The sequence below is a fragment of the Oncorhynchus mykiss genome, chromosome 22, assembly GCF_057628025.1.
Source record: "Oncorhynchus mykiss isolate SJ-2025 chromosome 22, ASM5762802v1, whole genome shotgun sequence".
In the NCBI taxonomy this organism is placed as follows: domain Eukaryota; kingdom Metazoa; phylum Chordata; class Actinopteri; order Salmoniformes; family Salmonidae; genus Oncorhynchus; species Oncorhynchus mykiss.
The window spans coordinates 5,459,192-5,474,785 of record NC_143043.1 but is presented as its reverse complement, the minus strand read 5'-3'; the positions used below and the strand labels follow the sequence as shown (position 1 = coordinate 5,474,785).

Sequence of the window (15,594 nt, the reverse complement as noted above, 5' to 3'; positions counted from 1 at the left end):
GAAAGACGAGTGAACAATCCCTTCACCTCATTTTGTTATAACATCTTTGGTTTGACAGGTGTCAACCAGAATGCATTGCATGATGTCAACAAACGTGGCACCACACATAGCTTGTAATGAGCTGAGCATTAGCTCATCATAATCAGTACAACCTTAAAAAAAATGTTTTACACTCATCATATGTGTCCATTGCAATCTACAGTTGAAGTCGGAAGTTTACATACACCTTAGCCAACTCAGTGTTTCACAATTCCTGACATTTAATCGTAGTAAAAATTCCCTGTCTTAGGTCAGTTAGGATCACCACTTTATTTTAAGAATGTGCAATGTCAGAATAATAGTAGAGATAATGATTTATTTCAGCTTTTATTTCTTTCATCACATTCCCAGTGGGTCAGAAGTTTACATACACTCAATTAGTATTTGGTAGTATTGCCTTTAAATTGTTTAACTTGGGTCAAACATTTTGGGTAGCCTTCCACAAGCTTCCCACAGTAAGTTGGGTGAATTTTGGCCCATTTCGCCTGACAGAGCTGGTTTAACTGAGTCAGGTTTGTAGGCCTCCTTGCTCGCACATGCTTTTTCAGTTCTGCCCACAAATGTTCTATAGGATTGAGGTCAGGGTTTTGTGATGGTCACTCGAATACCTTGAGTTTGTTGTCCTTAAGCCATTTTGCTACAACTTTGGAAGTATGCTTGGGGTCATTGTCCATTTGGAAGACCCATTTGCGACCCATTTAACTTCCTGACTGATGTCTTGAGATGTTGCTTCACTATATCCAAGTAATTTTCCTGCTTCATGATGCCATCTATTTTTTTGAAGTGCACCAGTCCCTCCTGCAGCAAAGCATCCCCACAACATGATGCTGCCAACCTCTTGCTTCACGGTTGGGATGGTGTTCTTTGGCTTGAAGGTCTCCCCCTTTTTCCTCCAAACATAACGATGGACATTTCTCCAAAAAGTACCATCTTTGTCCCCAATGTGCAATCCGTCGCATGGCTTTTTTATGGCGGTTTTGTAGCAGTGGCTTCTTCCTTGCTGAGCGGCATTTCAGGTTATATCAATATACGACTCATTTTACTTTGGATATAGATACTTTTGTACCTGTTTCCTCCACAAGGTCCTTTGCTGCTGTTCTGGGATTGATTTCCACTTTTCGCACCAAATTACGTTAATCTCTTGGAGACAGAACGCGTCTCCTTCCTGAGCGGTATGACGGCTGCCTGTTCCCATGGTGTTTATACTTGCGTACTATTGTTGGTACAGATGAACGTGGTACCTTCAGGCATTTGGAAATTCATCCCAAGGTTGAACCAGACTTGTGGAGGTCTACAATTTCTTTCCTGAGGTCTTGGCTGATTTCTTTAGATTTTTCCAATGATGTCAAGCAAAGAGCCACTGAGTTTGAAGGTAGGCCTTGAGATACATCCACAGGTACACCTCTAATTGACTCAAATTTAGCCAATTAGCCTATCAGAAGCTTCTAAAGCCATTACATCATTTTCTGGAATTTTCCAAGCTGTTTGAAGGCACAGTCAACTTAGTGTATGTGAACTTCTGACTCACTGGAATTGTTGTACGCTGAATTATAAGTGAAATATTGTAAACAATTGTTGGAATAATCACTTGTGTCATGCACTAAGTAGATGTCCTAACCGACTTCCCAAAACTATAGTTTGTTAACAGGACATTTTTGGATTGGTTGAAATTCGAGTTTTAATGACTCCAACCTAAGTGTTTGTAATCTTCCGACTTCAACTGAATGTAAGAATTGGAATGCATGATTTGTCACCTGTACTTGAAAACGTGAATAAAACTGCATACATTATGCTCCATACATACATATGGTATGCTACAGTAGAAACGACAACACGCTATACAGAAACTATAAGGATAACGTAATAAGGCACTTACTTTGATAGGAACGCACACATATCCAAAGTTATTATAAGCAATGAAGGCAATGCGGGCGCCAGCCAAAAAATGTGCCAGGGATGAACAAGTTTGTGTTTTGGGCTCAACACTTTGAGGCACGGGTTAACATTTTGTTGATGATGCTGCTGGCGTCTTCCATCAAACACCACAACTACCTCTGCACTGTCATTTGAGGGATTCGCTTCACGTGGGAGTTACACCACCTGTCGCAAGACAAGGGGATTATTCTTGGTTGACCTGAGAATTACTAGGCTAACCTGTAATAAAAGAGGAATCATATGTAACTCAGGCCTGATGAAATAATATTATTCACATATTACACAGAACAAAAATATTAACGCAACATGCAACAATTTCAAATATTTTACTGAGTTACAGTTCATATAAGGAAGTCAGTCAATTGAAATAAATGTATTTGGCCATAATCTGTGGATATCACACGACTGGGAATACAGATATGCATCTGTTGGCCACAGATACCTTAAAACCTGTCTAGAACCCCGTTCCGCTAGCGGAACCCCTCGTCAACAGCCAAGGAAATTGCAGGGCCCCAAATACAAATCAACAGAAATCTCATAAATCTAATTTCGCAAACATACAAGTATTAGGCACCATAGAATTCTGATTAATCTAGCCACGGTGTCTGATTTCAAAAATGCTTTACAGCGAAGGCTCCACAAACGATTGTTAGGTCACCACCAACTCACAGAAAAACCCAGCCATTTTTCCAGCCAAAGAGAGGAGTCACAAAAAGCACAAATAGAGATAAAATGAATCACTAACCTTTGATGATCTTCATCAGATGACACTCATAGGACTTCATGTTACACAATACATGTATGTTTTGCGTGTTACGTTCAGTAGTTCCAAAACATGCAGAGGCAAATGAATTCACAGAACTACTCATTATAAATGTTGATGATAATACCATTTTTAGACATGGAAATATAGATACACTTCTCCTTCATGCAACCGCTGTGTCAGATTAAAAACAATAAAATAAAAACAGGCAGAGAAATATCCACCATGTTGGGTAGTCAACATTATTCATAAATGGCATTAGAAATATTCACTTACCTTTGATGATCTTCATCAGAATTCACTCCCAGGAATCGCAGTTCCACAATAAATGCTAGTTTTGTTTGATAATGTCCATCATTTATGTCCATTTATGTCCAATAGCTTATTTTCTTAGGGCGCTTGGTAAACAAATCCAAATGCACGATCTGGTTCATTCGGACGAAACGTTCAAAAAGTTACATTACAGGTTGAAGAAACATGTCAAACGAAGTATAGAATCAATCTTTAGGATATTTTATCATAAATATTCAATAATGTTCCAACCGGAGAATTCCATTGTCTGTTGAAAAGCAATGGAACGACAGCTACCTCTCAAGTGAAAGCGCTTGACTGAGAACGAGGCTGTAGGCAGACCACTGACTCAAAGAGCTCCCATCCGGTCCCACATCACATGAGAAGCCTGAAACAACGTTCTAAAGTCGGTTGACATCTAGTGGAAGCCTTAGGAAGTGCAACATAACCCATATCCCACTGTGTATTCGATAGGGACTGAGTTCAAAAACTTCAAACCTCAGATTCCCCACTTCCTGTTTGGATTTTTTCTCAGGTTTTTGCCTGCCATATGAGTTCTGTTATACTCACAAACATAATTTAAACAGTTTTAGAAACTTCAGTGTTTTCGGTCCAATACTAATAGTAATATGCATATATTAACATCTGGGACTGAGTAGGAGGCAGTTCACTCTGGGCATGCTATTCATCCAAAAGTGAAAATGTTGCCCCCTATCCCAAAGAAGTTTAAAAAAAAGGTAGGGTTGTGGATCTGAAAACCAGTCAGTATCTGGCGTGACCACCATTTGCCTCATGCAGTGCGACTTCACTCAGAGTCTATCAGGCTGTTGATTGTGGCCTGTGGAATGTTGTCCCACTCCTCTTCAATGTCTGTGCGAAGTTGCTGGATATTGCAGGAACTGGTGATGGTGGCAGATGAATGGCACGACAATGGGCCTCAGGATCTCGTCACTGCATTCAAATTGCCATCAATAAAATGCAATTGTATTCGTTGTCTGTAGCTTATGCCTGCCCATACCATGACCCCACCGCTCTATGGGGCACTTTGTTCACAATGTTGACATCAGCAAACCATTCGCCCACACATACATGCTGTCTGACATCTTCCCGGTACAGTTGAAACCGGGATTCAACCATGAAGAGCACATTTCTCCAGTGTGCCAGTGGCCATCGAAGGTGAGCATTTGCCCACTGAAGACTGACAGTTTGTACAGAAATATTTAGGTTATGCATACCCACAGTTTTATCAGCTGTCCGGGTGGCTGATGTCAGAATATTCCGCAGGTGAAGAAGCTGGATGTGGAGGTCCTGGGCAGGCCTGGTTACACGTGGTCTACGGTTGTGAGGCCGGTTGGAAGTACTGCCAAATTCTCTAAAACAACGTTGGAGGTGGCTTATGTTAGAGAAATTAACATTTAATTCTCTGGCAACCGTTCTGGTGGACAATCCTGCAGTCAGCATGCCAATTGCACGCTCCCTCAAAACTTGAGACATCTCAAAACTTGAGACATCTATGGCATTGAGTCACCGGTGCCCCCGCACATTAACTCTGTACCGGTACCCCCTGTATATAGCCTCGCTATTGTTATTTTACTGCTGCTCTATAATTATTTGTTAATTTGATTTCTTAGTTTTTACTTAACACATATTTTTCATAAAACTGCATTGTTGGTTAAGGGCTTGTAAGTAAGCATTTCACTGTGAGGTCTACTACAGCTGTTGTATTCGGCGCATATGACAAATACGATTTGATTGTCCTTGTGTGACAAATGCACATTTTAGAGTGGCCTTTTATTGTTCCCAGCAGAAGGTACAGCTGTGTAATGATCATGCTGTTTATTCAGCTTCTTGATATGCCACACCTGTCAGGTGAATGGATTATCTTGGCGAAAGGAGAAATGCTCTACAAACAGGGATGTAAACAAATGTGTGCACAGAATCTCTGAGAAATAAGCTTTTTGTTGCGTATGGAACATTTTCTGGGATCTTTTATTTCAGCTCCTGAAACAGTTGCACTCATATTTTTGTTCAGAGTATATGAAGAGGGTGCCTTTTATCTACTTGTACAACAATATCTGCGTATCTAATCTATACAATCATTACTATTGAAATGTTGTCGTGTAGCAGTTTTGTATTTGATATTGGTTAAGTTCACTCCTTTTTCCAATTGATTTCTAAGGGCTTAAGGGCAACTCACTAGGATCGCACTAGGTTTGAATTGTTCCATTGATTTGAAAGTAAATATTGTGCTGTGAAGATGCTCGAGGCTACATGTTGAGATGTCTTAAGGAGCCGTCCTCCTTTGCTGTTTGATTCGAGGCTGAAAAGTGACATTTTTCCAGACTTCCTGCCAAAACATACACTAATTGTGTGTCAGCCTTAGCACCTTATGTTGCCAAGGCACGAGAAGCTGTGTATGGGTGTGGGCGTCGGTGTGGGCGTACACCTGACGTTTCAAAGACTCATGAGAAGTGGCACTAATAAGCAACCCTCCAACATGTGGGGAAGCAAAATAGATAGCATCAAACGGAGTGAAAGAGCTATCATGTCTCACAACGGGGGCTGTTAAATTCATTTTGACATCCCGCTCCCATATTGCCCAGCTTTACCAAACACACCAATGTGAACACACACACACACAGACACTTACGGCTTCTCAAAGTAGGCCATGTCACCTCGGGTGTATGACAGTGTTTCTGTATGTCTTTTTTTAGATGAAATAAAGATAGGGGGATAGACAATAGAGCTCTTCTATCCAGGGTGGGTGACTGGCGAAGGCAGGGGAGCAGGCAGACAGAGGTAGTAGAGGCTGTGTGTGTGTGTGAGAGAACGTTTGGGAGACCGGCAGACTGATTTACAGAGGTAAAAATATAGCCTTCACTCCCTCAGTTAATAGTGTAAGACTTACACTCGCATACACACACACACACACACACACACACACACACACACACACACACACACACACTCCCCTTCAGCCCAAACATCCGTGGGGGGAGAGCGCCTGAAAGCTGGAAATGTCAAACTGCGTCTCACATTCAATCCCAACTACTGTTTGTGTTCGTGTGCTTGCGTGGCGAACCCTGCCTGATTTGATATAGCCGTATAGGTGCCAGGAGACGAAGATCAACAGACAACCTTTCCACTTTTTCCTCATCCTTCCGGAGCTACAGAGCTGTCCATCTCTCTTTCCTTCCCTCTATCTCTCGTCTCTGTCTGTGTGTCATATCATGAAGATCATACCCCCATTGCATGCTATCCACTCACCATTACCAATAACAGGGGGAGCTAGCATGTCTTGGGGGTATGATCTTTGACCCTCTGTAAATGTCTCTCTCATCATTAGTCACGATCCATAGTATCCATAGTCATGGTAGCATCAACATGAATATACAGTGCCTTGCGAAAGTATTCGGCCCCCTTGAACTTTGCGACCTTTTGCCACATTTCAGGCTTCAAACATAAAGATATAAAACTGTATTTTTTTGTGAAGAATCAACAACAAGTGGGACACAATCATGAAGTAGAACGACATTTATTGGATATTTCAAACTTTTTTAACAAATCAAAAACTGAAAGATTGGGCGTGCAAAATTATTCAGCCCCCTTAAGTTAATACTTTGTAGTGCCACCTTTTGCTGCGATTACAGCTGTAAGTCGCTTGGGGTATGTCTCTATCAGTTTTGCACATCGAGAGACTGAAATTTTTTCCCATTCCTCCTTGCAAAACAGCTCGAGCTCAGTGAGGTTGGATGGAGAGCATTTGTGAACAGCAGTTTTCAGTTCTTTCCACAGATTCTCGATTGGATTCAGGTCTGGACTTTGACTTGGCCATTCTAACACCTGGATATGTTTATTTTTTAACCATTCCATTGTAGATTTTGCTTTATGTTTTGGATCATTGTCTTGTTGGAAGACAAATCTCCGTCCCAGTCTCAGGTCTTTTGCAGACTCCATCAGGTTTTCTTCCAGAATGGTCCTGTATTTTGCTCCATCCATCTTCCCATCAATTTTAACCATCTTCCCTGTCCCTGCTGAAGAAAAGCAGGCCCAAACCATGATGCTGCCACCACCATGTTTGACAGTGGGGATGGTGTGTTCAGCTGTGTTGCTTTTACGCCAAACATAACGTTTTGCATTGTTGCCAAAAAGTTCAATTTTGGTTTCATCTGACCAGAGCACCTTCTTCCACATGTTTGGTGTGTCTCCCAGGTGGCTTGTGGCAAACTTTAAACAACACTTTTTATGGATATCTTTAAGAAATGGCTTTCTTCTTGCCACTCTTCAATAAAGGCCAGATTTGTGCAATATACGACTGATTGTTGTCCTATGGACAGTCTCCCACCTCAGCTGTAGATCTCTGCAGTTCATCCAGAGTGATCATGGGCCTCTTGGCTGCATCTCTGATCAGTCTTCTCCTTGTATGAGCTGAAAGTTTAGAGGGACGGCCAGGTCTTGGTAGATTTGCAGTGGTCTGATACTCCTTCCATTTCAATATTATCGCTTGCACAGTGCTCCTTGGGATGTTTAAAGCTTGGGAAATCTTTTTGTATCCAAATCCGGCTTTAAACTTCTTCAAAACAGTATCTCGGACCTGCCTGGTGTGTTCCTTGTTCTTCATGATGCTCTCTGCGCTTTTAACGGACCTCTGAGACTATCACAGTGCAGATGCATTTATACGGAGACTTGATTACACACAGGTGTATTGTATTTATCATCATTAGTCATTTAGGTCAACATTGGATCATTCAGAGATCCTCATTGAACTTCTGGAGAGAGTTTGCTGCACTGAAAGTAAAGGGGCTGAATAATTTTGCACGCCCAATTTGTTTTTTTGATTTTTGATTTGTTAAAAAAGTTTGAAATATCCAATAAATGTCGTTCCACTTCATGATTGTGTCCCACTTGTTGTTGATTCTTCACAAAAAAATACAGTTTTATATCTTCATGTTTGAAGCCTGAAATGTGGCAAAAGGTCGCAAAGTTCAAGGGGGCCGAATACTTTCGCAAGGCACTGTAGATGTGTTTAGAAACATATTCTATTATTCACAATAAAAGTGACTCCAAAATGACACGATACATTATTTACCGTGAATTGTTATTGGGCACGAAATAATCTGAAATAAAAATGTGATGTAGTAATTGCATGCTTGGAATATGGGACCAAAAACTAAACTTTTGACTGCTTTATTCAGAACAACCTTTAGGGGTGTCAATGTAATTGTCAACCTTACCTTTTTTGTGAAAAAAAAAAATATTTCTCTGAGAAATTGTATTAGTTTAAAATAGTATAATTTCCTTTTTTTGGTATACAATACAGCTCTGTATTTGAATGATTTACTTTATAAAGTCATTATTGTGCATCTTTATCAATGGTGTCAATAATTTCAGACCCCACTCTATCCCCCTGGTGATATGAGAGTGCAAAGTTGACCAGAAAAGGGAAACACGCCTTCCTCGGTGGTGGAACTATTCTCAACACACAAGCAAACAGATTCTACGTTTGAACCAGATCCTACAGCAACCAAACCTCCAGATCCTACAGCAACCAAACCTCCAGATCCTACAGCAACCAAACCTCCAGATCCTACAAAAATTGTCCTCCACACTGCAAACATGAGAGGTAATGGTTCCTGCTCCATGACCCTGGCCGTGAGTGGTTCTTCTTCCAGCATGACCCAGCAGCAACTAAACCCATCTCTATTCCACTGCCCAGGCACCACAGTCAGCCGTGGATGATCCGGCTACCAGGGTGGCTCTGCAACAGCAGTGGAGGTGGGATCTGAATTCCACAATTAGCATGCTGACAAGATACAGATCAAATCAAATCTTCAAATCAAATCAAATGTATTTATATAGCCCTTCGTACATCAGCTGATATCTCAAAGTGCTGTACAGAAACCCAGCCTAAAACCACAAACAGCAAGCAATGCAGGTGTAGAAGCACGGTGGCTAGGAAAAACTCCCTAGAAAGGCCAAAACCTAGGAAGAAACCTAGAGAGGAACCAGGCTATGTGGGGTGGCCAGTCCTCTTCTGGCTGTGCCGGGTGGAGATTATAACAGAACATGGCCAAGATGTTCAAATGTTCATAAATGACCAGCATGGTCCAATAATAATAAGGCAGAACAGTTGAAACTGGAGCAGCAGCACGGCCAGGTGGACTGGGGACAGCAAGGAGTCATCATGTCAGGTAGTCCTGAGGCATGGTCCTAGGGCTCAGGTCCTCCGAGAGAGAGAAAGAAAGAGAGAAAGAGAGAATTAGAGAGAGCACACTTAAATTCACACAGGACACCGAATAGGACAGGAGAAGTACTCCAGATATAACAAACTGACCCTAGCCCCCCGACACATAAACTACTGCAGCATAAATACTGGAGGCTGAGACAGGAGGGGTCAGGAGACACTGTGGCCCCATCCGAGGACACCCCCGGACACAGGAGCTGAACGTGCACTTTGCGGGCTTCAGGTTCAGAAATTGGAGCAGAGGAATGCCCAACTGCAGGCGGAACTGGATGATGTGAAGTGCATCCACTAGGGGTGCCCCAGCGGCATTGGTGAAGAGTACAATCTCAAACTCAAGGAAATATGGGATCTGATTGAGGCGCTAACCCAGGAGAAGGGGGCAGTGGACATCGAGATGAGCTACATTGAGGAGGAGGTTTAAGGTGTGGATGACGAAACTGGAGGAGGAGCTGTCTCTGCGGGACAAGGCAGAGATGATCCTGAGGGAGTTCCGTTAGAACGTGGACGACGCCACGCTGCAGAGGCCCGACCTGGAGAGGCACGTAGAGCAGCTGGTGGCCGAGATCCAGTTCCTCAAGAAGCTCCATGATAAGGAGGTGTCTCAAGAAGGAATCCAAGGTGTCTGCCAAGCTGGAATCAGACACGCCCTGGCTGCCTACCTGTCCCAAACATGAATGGAGATCAAAGCTGCCATGGCCCGCAACGTCCAGGAGGAGGAGAAGTGGTACAAGGGCAACTTTGAGAAGTTCAAGGATGTCTCTGGCAAGAAGGAGGACCAGATGAAGAACATGAAGGAGGAGATCACAACAGGTGACAGACTTCCAGAACCAGATCGACGGGTTGAGGGCCCAGAACGCTGCCATGGAGATGCAGTTGGAGAACATGGAGAATGCCCATCTGGAAAACATTGGCGTGCTAGAGGACATCATTGCCCACCTGGAAAACCAGCTGTGCAAGACCAAGCTAGAGATGAGCAATTTCCTGAAGAACTACCTGGAGATGCTTCACATCACGCTGAAGATGGACACAGAGATCACTTACAGGGAGGTGCTGGATTGAGAAGAGACCAGGCTGGGCATTTCGGGATGTTGAGCAACACACCACCTGAGTCAAGACCCATATGTCCGCTTTCTTGACCATGCCTGCCAACCTCTTACCAAGTAACAAAACTGAGGGTGTTTACATGAATGTATACTAACTAGCTAGAGAAGTTTGACCTTTGCAAAAGAAACACTGGATTACACATATTTTATATATATTTAACTATGGGAACCATAGGATTTGTGGTCTAATTTCCTTACCCTTCTTACTTTATTGATATAATAAGGATCTGAATTTGAGCTTGACATTTACTGGAGTTTAGAGTTATAATTAGTGCTGAGCGTTTAACCAAAATGTCAGTTATTTTCGTTTTTTTAACAACCAATTGACCGATGTTGGTTCAATTATTTGAAATCCATATACAGTTGAAGTCGGAAGTTTACCTTAGCTAAATACATTTAAACTCAGTTTTTCACAATTCCTGACATTTAATCCTTAATTCCCTGTCTTAGGTCAGTTAGGATCACCATTTTATTTTAAGAATGTGAAATGTCTGAATAATAGTAGAGAGAATGATTTATTTCAGCTTTTATTTCTTTCATCACATTCACAGTTGGTCAGAAGTTTATTAATTGTTTTATTCTGTGTGGTTACATCATTCAGGCCACATAGTGATTTAATGGAAAACAATATATATTTGAATTAAAAAAACGTGATTATTTTTTAAGAATCTAACCAAAACCAAACCGACCTCAAAAAGCACTAATCGCTCAGCACTGGTTACAATTCACATTATCAAGGAGATGATGTTGACCGGTCCCTGAACTGGTTAGCTGACACTGATTCAGTGAGTTCTACCGGGGAACAACTATAGCTTGCCAGTCCCTGGTAAGGTTGAGAAACACTGACACAGCACTCCGAATACCCACAGTGAGGCGGTTCCTTCCAGCAAGGAGCAGTAATAGTCACTCTTCCCCAGCTGTCTCCCAGACCTCTCCTTCCTATCTTTCCATTTCCATTTGCCTTTTAGAAAGTGTTCATACCTCCTGATTTATTCGACATTTGGTTGTGTTACAGCCTGAATTCAAAATGCATTAAATACATTTTGTTTGTCACCCACATACACACAATACCCCATAATGACAGGTTGAAAACATGCTTTGAGACATTTTCGGGAATTTATTGCAAATGGAACAGAAATATTGAATTTACATAAGTATTCAAACCCTTGAGTCAATACATGTTAGAATCACCTATGGCAGACCTTTTCAAACCCACAGTTGTACAATATTTGCCCATTAATCTTTTAAGAATTCTTCATACTCTGTAAAATGAGTTGTTGATCATTGCTAGACAACCATTTTCAAGTCATCCTATAGATTTTCAAGCAGATTTAGGTCAAACTCGGCCACGCAGGACCATTCAGTCTTCCTGGTAAGCAACTCCAGTGTATATTCGCCCTTGTGTTTTAGATTATTGTCCTGCTGAAAGGTGAATTAATCTCCCAGTGTCTTGTGGAAAACAGAATGAACCAGGTTTTTCTCTAGGATTTTGCCTGTGCTTAGCTCCATTCTGTTTCTTTTTATCCTGAAAAACTCCCTAGTCCTTAATGATTACAAGTCCCCCTTCTCCATCACCCAGTTCTGTAAGAGCTGCAAAATCTGGATCCCTACAAATCAACTGGGCTAGACAATCTGGACCCTCTCTTACTAAAATGATCAACCTCTCTTTTGAGATTCCTAAAGATTGGAAAAGCGGCCACAGTCATCCCACTCTTCAATGGGGGAGACACTCTAGACCCAAACTGCTACAGACCTATATCTATCCTACCCTGCCTTTCTAATGTCTTAAGAAGCCAAGTGAACAAACAGATCACCGACCATTTCGAATCCCACCGTAGCTTCTCCACTATGCAATCTGGTTTCCGAGCTGGTCACAGGTGCACCTCAGCCACGCTCAAAGTCCAAAACGATATCATAACTGCCATCGATAAAAGACAGTACTGTGCAGCCGTCTTCATCGACCTGGCCAAGGCTTTCGACTCTGTCAATCACCGTATTCTTATCGGCAGACTCAACAGCCTTGGTTTCTCTAATAACTGCCTGGTTCACTAACTACTTTTCAGATCGAGTTCAGTGTGTCAAATCTGTAAGTAGCCCATCCAACTACCTACCTCATCCCCATATTTGTTTTGGTTTTTCTGCTCTTTTGTAAACCAGTATTTCTACTTTTGTTCATCCTCATCTGCACATATATCACTCCAGTGTTAATTGCTAAATTATAATGACTTCGCCACTATTGTCCTATTTATTGCCTTACCTCCTTACTTCATTTTGCACACACTGTATACATATTTTTCTATTGTGTTATTGACTGTATGTTTGTTTACTCCATGTGTAACTCTGTGTTGTTTTTGGCACACTGCTTTGCTTTATCTTGGCCAGGTTGCAGTTGTAAATGAGAACTTGTTCTCAACTGGCCTACCTGGTTAAATAAAGGTGAAATAAAAAGTGAAAACCAAGCATATGGAGAGTGGTACTCCATAATGTGATGTTTTGGATTTGCCCCGAACATAACACTTTTTGTTCCAGACAAACAATGAGTTGCCTTGCCAAATGTTTTGCACTATTACTGTAGTGCCTTGTTGCAAACAGAATGCATGATTAGGTTAGTATTGTGGAGTAACTACAATGTTTTTGATTCATCCTCAGTTTTCTTCTATCACTGCCATTAACCTCTGTAACTATTTTAAAGTCACCATTGGCCTCATGGTGAAATCCCTGTGCGGCTTCCTTTCTCTCCGGCAACTGAGTTAGGAAGGACTCCTGTATCTTTGCAGTGACTGTGTTAATTGATACACCATCCAAACTGTAATAAATAACTTGTATTCCGATATTCAATGTCTGTTTTTTGTATTTTTACCCATCTACCAATAGGGTCAAATGCCTCGCTTCTTTGCGAGGCATCGGAAAACCTCCTTGGTCTTTGTGGTTGAATTTGTGTTTGAAATTCACTTCTTGACTGAGGGACTTTACATTATAATTGTATGTGTGAGGTACATAGATGAGGCAGTCACTCAACTATTATGTTAAACGCTATTATTGAGTCCATGCAACTTATTATGTGGTTGTTATGCATATTTTAACCGCTGAATGTATTTAGACTTGCCATAAAAGGGGTTGAATGCTTATAGACTCAAGACATTTCAGCTATTCATTTTTTATTAATTTGTAAACTCTTCAAAAAACATAATTCCACTTTGACATTATGGGGTATTGTGTAAAGGCCACTGACAAAAACATCTACATTTAATACATTTTAAATTCAGGCTTAAACACAACAGACAAGAGGTGTGAATACTTTCTAAAGGGACTGTGAATGTCTCACTTTCTTTTCATCTATCCATCTTCTACAGACAGTCTTCCATACTTGGTCTCATTCCTCCCAAGCTGTACAATCTGATACTCCCCTCTGACTGTAGGGAATTCAATTCAGCACGGTGGTTAAACTGGGCCCACAGACAAATAATATTGTTTCTGTGTTAGAAAAGAACACACATGTCTTGCATGAATAATATAATCTGAAATCAAAACCCCCTGTTTGGTTAGGGCATGGCTTCTACTCGCTACATTTGTTTTAATGATACAGGGACAGATTTTTTGCGTGTGCCAATTTTGGTTTTGATTGAATTTGGCCATGCTGCTTGTACTAGACGTTAAATACTGTAGCTGCTCCTGGAAGAAATAAAACAGGGACTTACCTCTCTCCATTTTGTTTATTATGTCTGAACACATAGTGATTTTGCTGTACCTCTCTCTCTCTCTCTCTTAATTCCTCTTTCCCTCTCCCCCTTTCGCTCTCTTCCTCTCCCCCTCTCTCTCTATCTAATGAAATAGTCCTGATTGCTTTTCATCCCCTGAAGTTTAGCTGCCAGCCATGTTTGCCTGTTGCCATTTCCAATAAGAACCACTGTCCTACAGGCTCAAGCTCATGTCTCTTCCTCCCTCTCTCTCCTCCCTCTTTCATGTCTCTGCCTCTCTCTCTCCTCTCTATTTAATGTCTCTGAATATCCCCCTTCTCTCCATGTCTACATATCTCTTTTTCTCTCACCCCCATTTCTCTCTTAATTTCTCTCATTCTCCATCTTGCTATAACTGAGACGAGAGGATATTTAAATCCCCACCAGCCAGGCACATCATTTGTCTTGTTTAATGGTTTGCTCATGAATCATTACCTCAGAATGATGGGAGGTCGTATTTAGCTTTTACAATTAGGATACATTTATAATTTGGGTTGATCAAATCCTTTTGATTGTATTGGCAATTGTGAAAATCAATTATATGTTTTTTGCATTCATTTATACCATCATACCCTAGCTTAAGGTCTTTCACAAGTAAATGTGTTACTGTGGCATAAAGAAGCAAATTATGTTATTTTGAGTTTTAAATTTAAACTATTTTTTCTCTACAACATTTTTTTTTTTTTAACTCTTAGAGCAGAAGTCTTATACTGAAGGTAATTTATTTTATTTGTATCCACTAAGGAGGTAATGGCTGATTTTACTTTCACTCTGTGACATTTTCACCATCTGAGAAAATGTTGCTGGAATGTATAGAGGACATTTTACTCCTGAGCAATTCTGCTATTTTATGTTTGTTTGTTTTTGTTTGTTGCTGCTCTTAAAATATTTTTGTACATGATGTTTCCGGAATAGAAAGGCAAGCATGGCAGCAAACCTGTCGCCCACACGACGCCGTACACGTTGTCTGACATATTTCCGGTACAGTTGAAACCGGGATTGATCTGTGAAGAGCACACTTCTCCAGCATGCCATTGACCATTGAAGGTGAGCATTTGCCCCACTGAAGTCGGTTACGGGACAACGAGCGCCCAGATGAGCTTCCATGAGACGGTTTCTGACAGTTTGTGCAGAAATTCTTAGTTTGTGCAAACCCACAGTTTCATCAGCTGTCCGTGTGGCCGGTGTCAGATAATCCCACAGGTGAAGAAGCCAAATGTGGAGGTCTTGGGCTGGCGTGGTTACATGTGGTCTGCGGTTGTGAGAGCGGTTGGACGTAATGACAAATTCTCTAAAACAACATTTGTCTTATGGTAGAGAAATTAACATTAAAATATCTGGCAACAGCTCTGGTGGACATTCCTGCAGTCAGCATGCCAATATCACTCTTCCTCAAAACTTGTGGCATGTGACACAACTGCACATTTTAGAGTGGCTTTTTATTGTCCCCAGCACAAGGTGCACCTGTGTAATGATCATGCG

At 41.5% G+C, this 15,594-nt stretch overlaps 1 protein-coding gene and 1 pseudogene across 5 annotated transcripts in view; both read left to right on the top strand.

The window, feature by feature from the left end:
- nalcn (sodium leak channel, non-selective) overlaps nucleotides 1-15,594 on the top strand; it is a 289,782-nt gene that overhangs the window by 109,788 nt on the left and 164,400 nt on the right. The window lies entirely within an intron of this gene.
- Nucleotides 6,424-10,572, top strand: LOC118943626 (vimentin-like; annotated as a pseudogene). The gene is made up of 2 exons (XR_016490727.1): nucleotides 6,424-8,850; nucleotides 9,463-10,572. The product of XR_016490727.1 is annotated as a vimentin-like (transcript).